The 14,345-nt window shown below is 49.5% G+C and overlaps 1 long non-coding RNA gene and 1 pseudogene across 2 annotated transcripts in view; both read right to left on the bottom strand.

Moving 5' to 3' along the window:
• Window positions 1–14,345, bottom strand: part of LOC310677895 — a 250,818-nt gene that overhangs the window by 228,005 nt on the left and 8,468 nt on the right. The gene's annotated exons all lie outside the window — the stretch shown is intronic.
• Window positions 8,855–9,414, bottom strand: LOC310684131 (prefoldin subunit 2-like; annotated as a pseudogene). Its single transcript has one exon. The product of its transcript is annotated as a prefoldin subunit 2-like (transcript).

The raw sequence follows: 14,345 nt of genomic DNA, 5'->3' as shown, positions 1-14,345 counted from the left end.
TCTCTGCAGCTCAGGAGACATCGGTGGGTTACTAGACCCAGGGGCCGCCTCAGCCTCCCCTGACCCAACCAGTAGTGGAGCAGCTGTAAGTGATGGACCAGCTGGAGGCAACGAGGTCATCCCCACATCTGGAGCCAGGGCAGGATCAGGCCCCTGACTCGGCCCAGCTGGTGTTTGTTGCAGGGGAACCTGTGCAGACGGGGCTCTTCAGAATCAGGCCCCAAACCTGGTTCAGATGAAGCCTGAGGCAAAGAATCCGGTGCGGACTGAGACTCCTCTGGTTCCGAGTCCGCGCCCGAGTCCCAGGCCATCACACTCTGGCCTGATCCAGCAGGATCTTCTTTGGTTGCATGAGGGAGACTGGTCCGCATGACAAGACATGAGCTAGTGCTCCCCATAGGAGTGAATGGCTACCAGTCGTGGATAATGGGAGGGCATGCGTGCTTGGGATTGACAGTCTGAGATGACAGAGGATCAAAAGAGTGACTGTCATCATTGCCTTCTGCGAGAAGCGACATCAGTCATGAAGAGAAATGAAGCCTGTGGCCACAGTGGTTTGTGTCATCAGTGTGATCACAAATCAAGGTTTCACGCAGATCCAAGAAGCTTGATTTCAGGAGAGTGATTTTGAAATATTAGGGCTTCTGGGAAGCAAAATGCATTTGTCACACTGAAGGAGAAGAGAGATTAATCTCTCGGGGAAGAAAGAGAAGGCAAAGCCAGGGGAGCATGATCAGCGCATAGGCAGCCACTTCTGACAACGCTCAAATTCCGGCTGCAGGCACACCATACATTTAAAGCACCCTTCATCCCCATAACGAAACCTGTGAAGCATAGTTTGTCCACCTCAGTGCTACAGTTCCCAGCACCCTTCACAAACTGCAGTCCTCAGGATTCTTGGATGGGGGGCGTGCTTGAAATCAGTGGCGTAGCGTGGGTTGTCAGCACCCGGGGCAAGGCAAGTAATTTGCGCCCCCAACCCAGGGCAAGGCAAGTAATTTGTGCCCCCCCCCCGCTGCACTGTCCCTCCCCCAGATAGTCCCTCGCTCTCTCTCCGCACCGCACCGCACGCCTGGCACCCTCCCCTCCACAGTGGGCGGCGACCCGGCAGCTCGGATCGGATTCGCACAGCCAGCACTGCAGTGAGAGAGAGTGGGTGAGCCAGGTAGGGGCAGAGAGCTGCGAGTGCGAGCGCCCCCCCCCCGATGTTGCGGCCGGTGCGGCCGGCCCCCCCTGCACCCCCCACACTACGCCACTGCTTGAAATGTATGTTGGGTTCTAGACTTTCTTCACTGGTGGTGGGCTGTTACGCAGCTAGGAATGGGTTCTTCACCCACAGAGTTGTGGGTTAGAAGGCAGCTGGGAAGTCCTCTAGCCCCAAACTCTTTCTCAATGCATGGATCTGGCCAACCACAGCACCCCTATCTAGCCTGGGGCAGCCAACCTCCTCCCAAGCGAGTGTGTTCCACTCTTCCTCTCCCCATTAGGATGTTCCTCCTAATGCATCTAGGGTGTGGGTGGCGCTGTGGTGTAACCCACAGAGCCTAGGGCTTGCCGATCAGAAGGTCGGCGGTTCGAATCCCCGCGACGGGGTGAGCTCCCATTGCTCTGTCCCTGCTCCTGCCAACCTAGCAGTTTGAAAGCACACTGGTGCAAGCAGATAAATAGGTACCGCTCCAGCAGGAAGGTAAACAGCGTTTCCGTGCGCTACTCTGGTTCGCCAGAAGTGGCTTAGTCATGCTGCTCACATGACCCGGAAGCTGTACCCGGAAGATGAGCGCCGCAACCCCAGAGTCGGCCACAACTGGACCTAATGGTCAGGGGTACCTTTACCTTTACCTTTACCTTTACCCTAATGCATAACCAATCACTGGAGCCATTTCTGGAAATGCAGCTGGGGACACTGTCTACCCTAAGAACCTCTCGTGGGACAATGAAACAGAAGTGGGCATCTTCCGTGGTTGCTTGGTGATTGTATATTACGATTTACAGTTTGTCTCCATTGTCTCTTTGGCGATCCCTCATAGCTGAGTAAGATTGTCTTCCATGAACATGGTCTTAACAGTGAGTCCATAAGTGACTGCGGAGGCCAATTCTGGATCCACATGTCCTTCCATAGTGGGGGAGACTGGTTTCTGGGTGGGAGTTGATCATGATGAGGGTTTGCCAAGCATACCTTCCTCTTAGCACAGGGGTCAGCAAACTTTTTGAGCAGGGGGCCGGTCCACTATCCCTCAGACCTTGTGGGGGGCTGGACTATATTGGGGGGGGGGCAAAATGAATGAATTCCTATGCCCCACAAATAACCCTGAGATGCATTTTAAATAAAAGGACACATTCTTTGGTAAAGGCTGTTCTCCAATTAGAGCACTCACAGGCCAGTGTTTCCTAGTTATCAGTGCTTATACCATATATTTTTTAGATTTGCCTTGAGAGCATCTTTAAACCTCTTTTGTTGTCCACCAGTATCATGCTTTCCATTCCTAAACTGGGAATAGAGTAGTTGCTTTGGAAGACGATCATCAGGCATCCGCACAACATGACCAGTCCAATGAAGTTGATCTTGAAGAATCATTGCTTCGACACTGGTGATCTCTGCTTCTTCCAGTGCACTGATATGAATTCGCATTGTACTACCAACCTTACTGTTTGCTTGTGAAACATGGACCTCCTTCAACCATTCCTCATAAGGCTTGGTTTCCAGACCCTTGATCATCTTGGCTGCCCTCCTTTGCACACCTTCCAGCTTGTCAATATCCTTCTTAAATTGTGGTGCCCGGAACTGGACACAGGACTCCAGGTCTGAACAAGGCAGAATAGAGTGATACTATTACTTCTGTTGATGCAGCCTAGAATAGCATTGGGGTTTTTCACTACCGCATCACACTATTGACTCATGCTAAGCTTGTGGTCCGCTAAGTCCCCCAGATCCTTTTCACATGTACTGCTAGTGAGCTAGGTGTCTCTCATCTTATATTTGTGCAGCTGGTTCTTTCTGCCAAGTGCAGAACCTTACATTTGTCCCTATTGGACTCAGCTGGACTTGGGAGCCACCTCCTAGGGGCCGTGGGGGCTTTGGCCCCCCCAATAAACTATTTGAGAGAGATGTCCCCCCAAAAGTCGATGGGCATTGCCATTCAAATGGTGTGTGCATTGCATCATGTGATCGATTATGCAGGGCAGGGCTTACCTGGGGCCCCCAATATTTTATTCAAGTTAGCACCCTTGCAGCCGGACTTCCAAGTTAGCCTGCTTATGCCCAGCCTGCACTGTGGCTGCCATAGAATTCTTTTTCGCTCCATTCTCCTCCGCGCAGCGTTTCGGCTCTCTCCTCCCATATGGTGGATCCAAGGAGCGTGGCAGTGATCAAACGCCTGATTACGCATATGAATAGCATTTCAAGGAAGTGTGGTGGAATTAAAATTCAGAGAGAGGTGAAGCCTTATTGCAGATCTCGCATTCATATTCAAACTATGCTAATTCCTCCACTGTTTTGGGGAGGCTGGATTCAGTCAGGAAGGCACTTGAGAACAAAAGAGCAGAGAAATACACAAAGCAGAAACATTTGGCGGAAAATAAAAGACAAAACACTGGGTGTTTCTCCTACAGCCTTGCTCCAGTTTTCAAATATTGTCCTCTGATAAGTAGTTATGAAAGATTCACAGATATTAATCAGGAGAGAGTTTCAGCGATGCGTCGGCAAACCGTGGCTGATAGGCAGAGAAAGGAATAAAATTACGACAGTGCTTTTGCTTCTCAGGCTCAGAGGAAAGCAGGTGAAAAAGGCAAAACTGAGATTTCCAGAGGATCCGCACCATCACAGACCACAGCCCTGCGAATCATGAAAGGTGCAGTCTTCAGGCATCTCTGCTGGCCTGGCCTACTTGGTTCAGGTTTGGGGAAATCTCTCTGCACAAATCAGATTCCCCAACATGCAACATTGGGCGCAACCCGGAGCTTTCTGCACTCCACATGTCCTGTCCTGACCCCCCCCTCCCCCAACTCTATCCTGCTGCCTCCCATGCAGTGGGGGGTGCTAACTTGTCCCCACTGTTGAAGTCAGATTCAGCTCAGATGAGAGCCAGTGTGGTATAGTGGTTAAGAGCAGTAGTTTCGTAATCTGGTGAGCCGGGTTCGCGTCTCTGCTCCTCCACAAGCAGCTTCTGGGTGACCTTGGGCCAGTCACACTTCTCTGAAGTCTCTCAGTCCCACTCACCTCACAGAGTGTTTGTTGTGGGGGAGGAAGGGAAAGGAGAATGTTAGCCGCATTGAGACTCCTTAAAGGGAGTGAAAGGCGGGATATCAAATCCAAACTCTTCTTCTTCTTCTTCTCTGCCAGCCTGGCTGGTTTCTGCAGGTGGAATGCCTCTGTATGTGGAATGCCTTTTGCCTCGGGCAGCAAAATGTCTTGTACCACCAGCCCAGGGAGGCCGGGTCAATTGCTGCAGTTCCGCTCCCTGCATTCAGTGAAGATGGTTCTTGGAATCGAGAGAGGGGCTCAGACCTCTATTACATTGTTTACGAGCCCATGCGGACTCCTAGTTATGAGCTAATATGGAACAGAAGGCGCCGGGGAGGAGGTGGAATCCCAATGAGAATTATAATGATCATTATGCATTTTATGTTCGCGTTACCAAATAAAAATCAGTTTAAGTATGAAAACACACCAAGAGGTTCTTCTGATCTCATGCAGCAAGCAGTTCTTGGGGAGATATGGACTCTCTCTCTCTCTCTCTCCCTCGTCAGCAGAGAACTGGAAATTGCTTTTTCTTTAACTGAATGGCCACTTTGGGAACAATAACTGCCAGAGCCTCAAATGGAAAAAGCTGATACAAGTTCTTTAAACTAGTTAGTGCCAAAATAGCTCCGACTTTTTCGAGAGTTCACAGAGGAGGAGGAGGGGAGGAGAAAGGGGGCTGCCTGCGTCTCTCGGGAGTTTTGAACCTGATGTTCTCCAGGCACTCTTTCGTATTATTTGTTTACAGTTATACTCCGCTTTTCAGGCAGATCTCACAAAGCAGTAAGATTATAATAAGCAAGTCTCCATTTTTATAAAAAAAAAAATACTGGTTGCTGGGAATCACAAATAAGGAGGGGAGTGATGTCACTCCCAAGTCCTCAAGTCTGGACTCACAGCTGTCCATGGAGGCGCAGGCCAATTCTGTGTCCAGGTCAGATGTCTACCAGCTCCATCTGGTACGCAGGATGAAACCCTATCTGCCCACGGACTGTCTTGCCAGAGTGGTGCATGCTCTGGTTATCTCCCGTTTGGACTACTGCAATGCGCTCTATGTGGGGCTACCTTTGAAGGTGGCCCAGAAACTGCAACTAATCCAGAATGGTGACTGGGGGCAGCCACTGAGATCATATAACACTGGTCTTGAAAGACCTACATTGGCTCCCAGAACATTTCCGAGCACAATTCAAAGTGTTGGTCCTGACCTTTAAAGCCCTAAACGGCCTTGGTCCAGTATATCTGAAGGAGCGTCTCCACCCCCATCATTCTGCCCGGACACTGAGATCCAGCTCCAAGGGCCTTCTGGCGGTTCCCTCACTGTAAGAAGCCACTGTAAGAAGAAGTTCCCTCACAGGGAACCAGGCAGAGGGCCTTCTTGGCAGTGGCACCCGCCCTGTGGAATGCCCTCCCACCAGATGTCAAAGAGAAAAACAGCTACCAGACTTTAGAAGACACCTGAAGGCAGCCCTGTTTAGGGAAACTTTGAGTGTTTAATAGGTTATTGTATTTTAGTGTTCTGTTGGAAGCCGCCCAGAGTGGCTGGGGAAACCGAGCCAGATGGGTGGGGTATAAATAATAAATTATTATTATTATTATTATTATTACTGCTGTTAGGCTCTGCATGAGTGGCACCTGGCTGGCCACTGTGAGAACAGATTATTGGACTCGATGGGCCCCTGGCCTGGTCCAGTGGTCTCATATGTTGTCATAGGAGTTTATGAGGCAGTCTGGGCCAGAGGCTGCTGTTGAAATCCCCTCCCCAACACACACTTTTCTCTTTCTTAAAAAATTACATTTTTATTACTTTTCCAATATTATTCCAATAATAGCTGCATCATAACAATGCCAATTCATATCCCATTCATACAATTATTAATACAGATTAATCAAATACCAAATTACACATTTTAGTTAAAGTGGCTAGATTTGATGGGTCCCTAAGGGTTTTTCGAGGGACGTAGGTGGTGCTGTGGGTTAAACCGCAGAGCCTAGGACTTGCCGATCAGAAGGTCAGCAGTTCAAATCCCCACAACAGGGTGAGCTCCCATTGCTCGGTCCCTGCTCCTGTCAACCTAGCAGTTCGAAAGCACGTCAAAGTGCAAGTAGATAAATAGGTACCGCTCTGGCGGGAAGGTAAACGGCATTTCCGTGTGCTGCTCTGGTTTGCCAGAAGCAGCTTAGCCATGCTGGCCACATGATCCGGAAGCTGTACGCCGGCTCCCTCGGCCAATAAAGTGAGATGAGTGCCGCAACCCCAGAGTTGGCCACAACTGGACCTAATGGTCAGGGGTCCCTTTACCTTTACCTAATGATTTTTCACCCCTTGCATTCCAAAATCTTATTATTTTCACTTACGTTCCAGTTAAAATTATAATCCTTTAACACACACACACTTCTCAGACCCCTTGAGTGTCCTGATTTAATTGTGCCATCACAAATTGATAGAAACCACCCTGTCTCCTGCCCCGATTCTGCTGCCGTGTGCTGGTCGAGCCAGCGCAAGGAACCAAAAGAAGGGTGTCGGGAAACTGGGTGCAGGCCAGGGTGGCCTTCTGCTAGTCTGCTCCCGACCGCACCACTTCTCCCAACACTCCCTGGAGCAGGGGTCACCAAACTTTTTCAGCAGGGGGCCGGTCCACTGTCCCTCAGACCTTGTGGAGGGCCGGACTATATTTTGGAGGTGGGGGGAATGAACAAATTCCTATGCCCCACAAATAACCGAGAGATGCATTTTAAATCAAAGCACACATTCTACTGTGTAAAACACGCTGATTCCTGAACCGGATGGAGAAGGCGATTGGGCCAGATCCGGCCCCCGGGCCTTCGTTTGCCTACCCACGCCCTGGAGGTTGGAGAAAGGTAGGGGAGGGAGGGGCAAGGAAAGAGGCAGTGGCAGGGAGGGGGCTAGCAATGGGGTCAGGGTGGGGTCCGCTTTGCCCTCCCCAAATGTTTGTGGGTATGATTTTTTCCCTCCCCCAATGAACACCCATCACAGGCATTCCGGGCAGGTTCTCTAAGCAGAATAAGTTGGCAAATCCATCCTAGATGGACAGTGATTTTGAGTGGGAAGATTGTCTTTGAAAAGCTCACTGCAGAATTTTTATCTCCTTCGTGGCTTACAAAACGCATGCAACGTTCAGATATACTTGCCCGGGTTTTATTTTCCCGTTCTAAGTAACTTCTGCACACCTTTAATCCAGAAAAGGCTTTTTCCCCACCCACCCTTTTTTTTCCTTTTTCCCCGAGCCCACGTGGGTGTGCGACTTGTCAAAAGGAAGCTCCCGATTTTATTACCATTTATTACCATTTCAAGGGGAAATATATGAAGCCAATTATGCGTCGTGGATTAATTTCACAAATGGCCCACATTTTTCGCCAGCTAAGCTGGAACGATGCCCTTTGCAAAACAGCCCTTATCTTAGAAATGCCAGAAATAACTGTCAAAGTTTCTGCTGCTCCCCCCCCCCCGCAAAATATTTTTTAAATGTGTCAGTCAGTACATCCATTGAGGCTGCGGATGTTAGAGGACCACTGAAAGAATCTATATGGAAATATAGATCATGGAAATGCAGGAATCTCAGCTAAAATATCCTTGACAGGGGTGTCAACTTGAATAAAATATGGGTGGGTGTCAGCTAAGCCCCGCCCCATATAATCAATCACATGACATGGCACACAAATGTGGCCTCTCTTTTTTTGCTCTTCAGAATATGGCAACCCTATTTTATGTTCTTAGTAGACTGAATTCTTCCTCCTCTTCACTCCTCCTACCTGATGGCCAACAAAGACAGGTGAGTCTTTGACAGGTGGCCACACACTTGTTAATCACCTTGTGCTTTGAAGGCAACAGTTCTCTGTGTGTGAGTCACAGCCAGTTCTGGCAGCTGAGAGCTCTCCAGGGTCCTGATGGCCTTCGGTGATAACTTGATAGGGGCCCACTAAGCCCCTTTGAGAGGGACGCGGGTGGCGCTGTGGGTAAAACCTCAGTGCCTAGGACTTGCCGATTGCATGGTCAGCGGTTCGAATCCCCGCGGTGGGGTGAGCTCCTGTCTTTCGGTCCCAGCTCCTGCCCACCTAGCAGTTCGAAAGCACCCCTAAAGTGCAAGTAGATAAATAGGTACCGCTTTATAGCGGGAAGGTAAACGGCGTTTCCGTGTGCTGCGCTGGCTCGCCTGAGCAGCTTCGTCACGCTGGCCACGTGATCGGGAAGTGTCTCCGGACAGCGCTGGCTCCCGGCCTCTTAAGTGAGATGAGCGCACAACCCTAGAGTCGGACACGACTGGCCCGTACGTGCAGGGGTACAGCCCCTTTGAAGGGCAACTGACAGTGCCAGTCACCTGATTTGTTCTGACAGGGACAGGCTGCATGAAGGACCTCTCCATCAGGACCTCCCCAGTGCAGCCAACTGAGCTTTCAGCGCCCATCAGCTGTTGGGTGCCGAGCAACCATCCCTTTGAAAGACTCTTCTTCTTTCAAACTGCTTACATAGGGATATCCAAGTCCATTTTCTAATTGATGAAATGAAAAGGCTTTTAGCAAGTGTCAGCATGTGTGTTTTGTATGTGACACGCCAAAAAGTTTTATTTAACAACAAAATATCGTCGGAGATGACACCAAAATAATAATAAAGTGAAGCCTTTTGAGGTCAAGAGCCACAACTGTAGAGTGAGAGGGGGTAAAGAAAAGTCCTTTGGGAGATGGCTGCTGCGCCCACTAGGAAATGAGGACCCCTGTGGAGCTGGCCTTGCTGCCTGACCCCTCAGCGCTGTCCTTGGAGTGCGAGGGTCGTCCTCGCCCATCAGGCGGACGTTGTGTTTTTCCCGGAACTCGTTCAGCTCCCGCCCTGCTCTTTGTTATTTTCCAAGGCTGGGAGAACTTCTTTCACAGTGCGCTCTACCAACACACCTCCCACCATCCAGTAATATTTCCTAGTAGGGTCCACTTCTCGGAGTGTTTCAATTACCAGCTTGTGCTCATTCAGCTCCAGCTCCACCTCCAGACCTAGACCTTGCTGCTCATGACGCAGACAGTTAAATCCAGCTACCACCTGCTCCGCCGTCATAGCCTTGCTGGCGCCCCCAGCTGAAGACGCAGTGCCGACGCCACTGGGAGAAGCCGCCGGGCCACTTTTCGTCTTGCCACTCTCCACCATCTTCCTTCACCTGGCCAGGCCCTCGAGAGACATCAAGTGTCAGCACGTGTTTAGCAAGACGGCATGGCAAGCGTGCCTGCCTAACATTAAGTGGTAATAATAATTATTATTTATTATTTATTCCCCACCCATCTGGCTGGGTTTCCCAAGCCACTCTGGGCGGCTTCCAACAAAAGATTAAAAATACATTAAAACAGCAGTCATTAAAAACTTCCCTAAACAGGGCTGCCTTCATATGTCTTCTAAATGTCAGATAGTTGTTTATTTCCTTGACATCTGACAGGAGGGAGTTCCACAGGGAGGGTGCCACCACCGAGAAGGCCCTCTGCCTGGTTCCCTGTAGCTTTGCTTCTCACAGGGAGGGAACCACCAGAAGGCCCTCGGAGCTGGACCTCAGTGTCCAGGCAGAAAGATGGGGGTGGAGACACTCCTTCAGGTATACAGGGCCGAGGTCGATTAGAGGGTTCCAAAGTTCAGGCGGAGCCAAACTAAATAATCGACTCCTCCTCAACATTAGGGAACAAATAGTATGTGACACTTGGAAGAAGAAAAAATCTCAAGTTTCTCAGATTGAAGCAGTCAACCAGGCACATTGGGGGCAGGGTAGACCTTCGCGTCAACTGGTTCCGCGCTGCTATAATTATAAAATGCAGCTCTCCGGTTAAGAGTTTGAAGATGCTCTTTTGTAACAGCTGCATTAAGTTAACCTGCCTGATGCGATCTTTATTAATACGCCCGCTAGCTGTTTTTATGGGGTAGTCTACTGTCAGCCAAGCCTGTTAAATGTCATGGCTTTTGTTAAACCCCTATTGAAATGCAGATAAGCACAACGCCACATTATAAGACTGGAGAACTGCTAAGAGAGAGAGAGAAATGTGTTTTCTTATTTGCAAGCCGTATAAAACATCATCTGCTTAGTCTTACTTTGGGGTGGGGGAACTTGCAGAAAGCTGGCAAAACGAATGCTGTTTTTTATTGTTTTTCTTTTTAAAAATAAAGAGTGTTTTTATAGCACCTCCTGTTAATCTTCTGAAACTGTCTGGAGACTATTAAAAATGTGTGCCGGTTAGGAAAGAGCCTTTCTAGTATGTGCGATAAAAGTCTATTATGTGGGATTTGCAAACATTGCTCTGTGGGAATTTAATATATCAGAGGAACATTCCACGCTCATGAACAGTGGGGGGAATATCAATCAAATGAGCATTCTGGGAAAGAAATGGGAGGGGGACATTCAGATGGTCAATACAAGTTGGGCACCCCAGACTGATGGACACCTGGAAGATACACCCCACAGCAAGGCCTCTGGTCATGATGCTTCAACTTTGGGAGAAATATAGGGAGCACATTATTATGGGATGGGAGGGAGAGAGGGAGGTCAACACAGAGACGTCCTTCTCTCCCTGGGCTGCCCAACCCCATCAACCTCTGAGTCTTCCATTGATCCATTTGGAGGAGTCTTTGCCAACAAAGGATGCATTTAGATATGGGAGATATTGCATTAGTTGTCCTGATTATAATGCTAGTAGTTTTGTCCCATATTACGGTGTTTCTGTCACGCTGCAGTACCTGTTGTGCTATGGAACAATGGCTTTTTCACTGATATGCTGGCATGTCATGCTAAGCTTTATTCATGCCAGTAGGTGTGGTGTGGCACAATAGCTCTGTCGGTAGGGCATGAGACTCTTAATCTAAGGGCCATGGGTTCAAGCCCCATGTCGGAAAAAAGTTCCTGCATTGCTGGGGGTTAGACTAGATGACCCCCGTTGCCTGGGCATAGCCAGGACTTTTGTTGGAGGGCAGAAATGACATGATTGGTCAGTTAAATATTTCTATTGTTTGACTTCAGGGGTCAGCAAACTTACCACGCCTCGGGCCGGTGTCTCATGTAGGACTTGCGTCCGACCAAGCGACTCTTCCGGTCGAGTCCTCCAATGTGATTAACGACCTGAACGTTTGACGAGGCTCCAAGCGCGTTCCCCCATTCCGCAGAGTATCCAGCACGCAGGGAAGGGGCCGAGATAGTATGAGCTCCATTGCAAAGAGATTTATTCCTAACTACACAGACAGAAAAGAAATATACACGCGCTCTCTGTGAAAGCAGAGAGCAACTGGAATAAAGGAAACCAGTAAACATCACATCCGTCTCCTGTCTTCCGTGAGACTTGCAACAGCCTGGAATCTCTGGAATGTAAACAGAGTCCTGTGACTCCAAACAACTGCACAGTGGCACAAACAGAAACTAGCATCTCCAGCAGCAATTACGCGGCAGGCCGGAGGTCAGGGGAGCGCGTGCCCATACACGTGCGCAAGCATTCTTTCCGGTGCACTTCTAGGTCAGAGAAGCACCAGACATAGCTTGTGCGCATGTGCACAGGCCTCCTCCAACCTGGATGTGCACCGGAAAGAATGCTTGCGCATGCGCACAAGCTATTTCCAGTGCTCCTCCGCCCCGGAAGTGGGCAGCCACGCACTCCTGAGAAATAATAATAATAATAATATAATTTATTATTTGTACCCTGCCCATCTGGCTGGGTTTCCCCAGCCACTCTGGGCGGCTTCCAACAAAGATGAAAAATACACTAAAATGTCACATATGAAAAACCTCCCTGAACAGGGCTGCCTTCAGATGTCTTCTGAATGTCAGGTAGTTGTTTATCACTTTGACATCTGGTGGGAGGGTGTTCCACAGGGCGGGTGCCACCACCAAGAAGGCCCTCTGCCTGGTTCCCTGTAACTTGGCTTCTCGCAGGGAGGGAACCGCCAGAAGGCCCTCGGAGCTGGACCTCAGTGTCCGAGCAAAACGATGGGGGTGGAGACGCTCCTTCAGATATACTGGACCAACGCCGTTTAGGGCTTTAAAGGTCAACACCAACACTTTGAATTATGTTCAGAAATGTACTAGGAGCCAATGTAGGTCTTTCAAGACCGGTGTTATATGGTCTCGGCGCCGCTCCCAGTCACTAGTCTAGCTGTTGCATTCTGGATTAGTTGTAGTTTCTGGGTCACCTTCAAAGGTAGCCCCACGTAGAGCGCGTTGCAGTAGTCCAAGCGGGAGAAAAACCCCACCCCACCATCCCACTATATATAAGGGTCTGGTGACTTCTGTTTCAGTGTATGTAAAGAACTGTGCATGCACACGAAAGCTTACACCCCGAACAAACTTAGTCAGTCTCTAAGGTGCTACTGGACATTTTTTAAATTTTTTAAAATAAAATTTGTCCGTTTGGTAATTTGGTGTGAGTCTCAGTATTTGAACCTTCCAGGGGAATTTCCCCCACAGCCTCCTCCACGAACTGGCAATGCCGGGGATGAAAACCTGGGACCATCTGCATGCAAGACATTTCCTCCACCGCCGCGCTCTCTCCACTGCCTGACGGATTGCACCTATCAACCGTACAATCGGCGGATGTTTCTATTATTAGCTACCTGAACAGTTTATCGCTGCTCATCACGAACGTCGGGGATAGGATAGCTTCCAAATAAAATCAGTCCTTGTAAGGACTTCAGATTCCTGCTCACGGGCCTGTTTTTACAAAGCAACCTTGCCGAGAGGAATCGGAGAGAGAGAGCGCATTTGTCTCCTGACATACAGCTCCATGGTGAGCCCAGAGATGAGTTAATCTGTCCCCCCCCCCCCCCGTACGCACACAAATAGTTACTTGGACAGAGGGTTGGGCAGAGGCAGAAAGCAGAATTAGAGCCATTCATACATCACCCGAATGGCTGTCTTCAATGGCAACGCAATCTGCAGAATTATAGCTGCCCCAACTCCCCTTCCCCTTTCATGGGGAAACAAAAGGCCTTTTGCGAAAGGGGAAATATTTCAGAAACAAATATTTCGACGTTGCTGCGCCACCTTTTCTGTAGCCCAATCCATCTCTCCGGCAACTCTGAGTCGGAAATCGTTGGCCAACCTCCAACATATAATGGCCTTCAAACAGAGAGGAGAGGAAAAGGCAGGCTCCTGTTTTGCTTCCAAACAACTTGCAGTAAAACTGAAAGCGGCCCAGCCTTTTAATTCCATTGTGGGGAGCGAAAACAAAAGCCACAATTAAAGCCGTATATCTCAGCCTCCTCATCCCTGGCAGCCACAATGTCTCCGGGTGCTTTTGTGTAACAAGACTGTCATACGGGGCCCGTTCCTCGGAGCACAGAGAAAGCTCTGCGGAAACACAAACCCCCCCAAACAACAAAAAAGCACTGGAGCATCAGCCCAAAGGAAATATTTTCTCCCTTTGAAAAGCTTCTGTGGGCTGCTCTTGAAATTAGGGCTCTCAGTTGCAATGCTTTGAAGCTGAATGACACATTGAAATGGGAGAGAGCAATTTTCTTTCTTTGGGCTGGATCTCTTTGGCTCTGCAGATCATATACCTTTTCCGGCTGGGTACCCAGTTCCATGTCCTTTGTCACTCATGCACAAAGCGAGTGCAGTGCCCAGAGGTCATCAGGGATCGGCTGGCAGGTGGATCTCTATTTGCTCAGGGGCAGGGATTGGAGCAGACCGGCGTTTCGGGTTTTGTGGCTCCCGTGGTCCCTGATTCCCAACCCTGAAATATGGAGAGTTATAAAAGGGGTAGAAATGTTGCGGGGAAGGATCAGCCCCCAGCCTTGAAGTTCCTCGGGTGACCTTCTTTCCACCAGTCACATTTTCAGCCTGACCCTGCCTCACAAGGTTGTTGTGAAGACATGCAGTCTATAGTTAAACTGTGGAACTCATTGCCACAGGAGGCAGTGATGGTCACCAACTTGGATGGCTGTAAAAGGGGATTAGACAAATTTGTGGAGGAGGAGAGGGCTATTGGTGGCTACTAAATCAAATGCTATGTCCTGCCTCTAAGGTCAGAGGCAGATGTGCTTCTGATTCCTAATTGCTTGAAGCCACAGGAGGGGAGAGTTGCTCTGCGCTTGGATCCTGTTCTGTGGCTTCCCACAGGCAACTGTTGGGCCCCTTTGAGG

This window comes from Podarcis tiliguerta, assembly GCF_965153285.1.
Source record: "Podarcis tiliguerta genome assembly, chromosome: 1".
NCBI lineage: Eukaryota > Metazoa > Chordata > Lepidosauria > Squamata > Lacertidae > Podarcis > Podarcis tiliguerta.
Note: the sequence above shows the minus strand (reverse complement) of the source record. Positions and strands in the feature narration are given on the sequence as shown.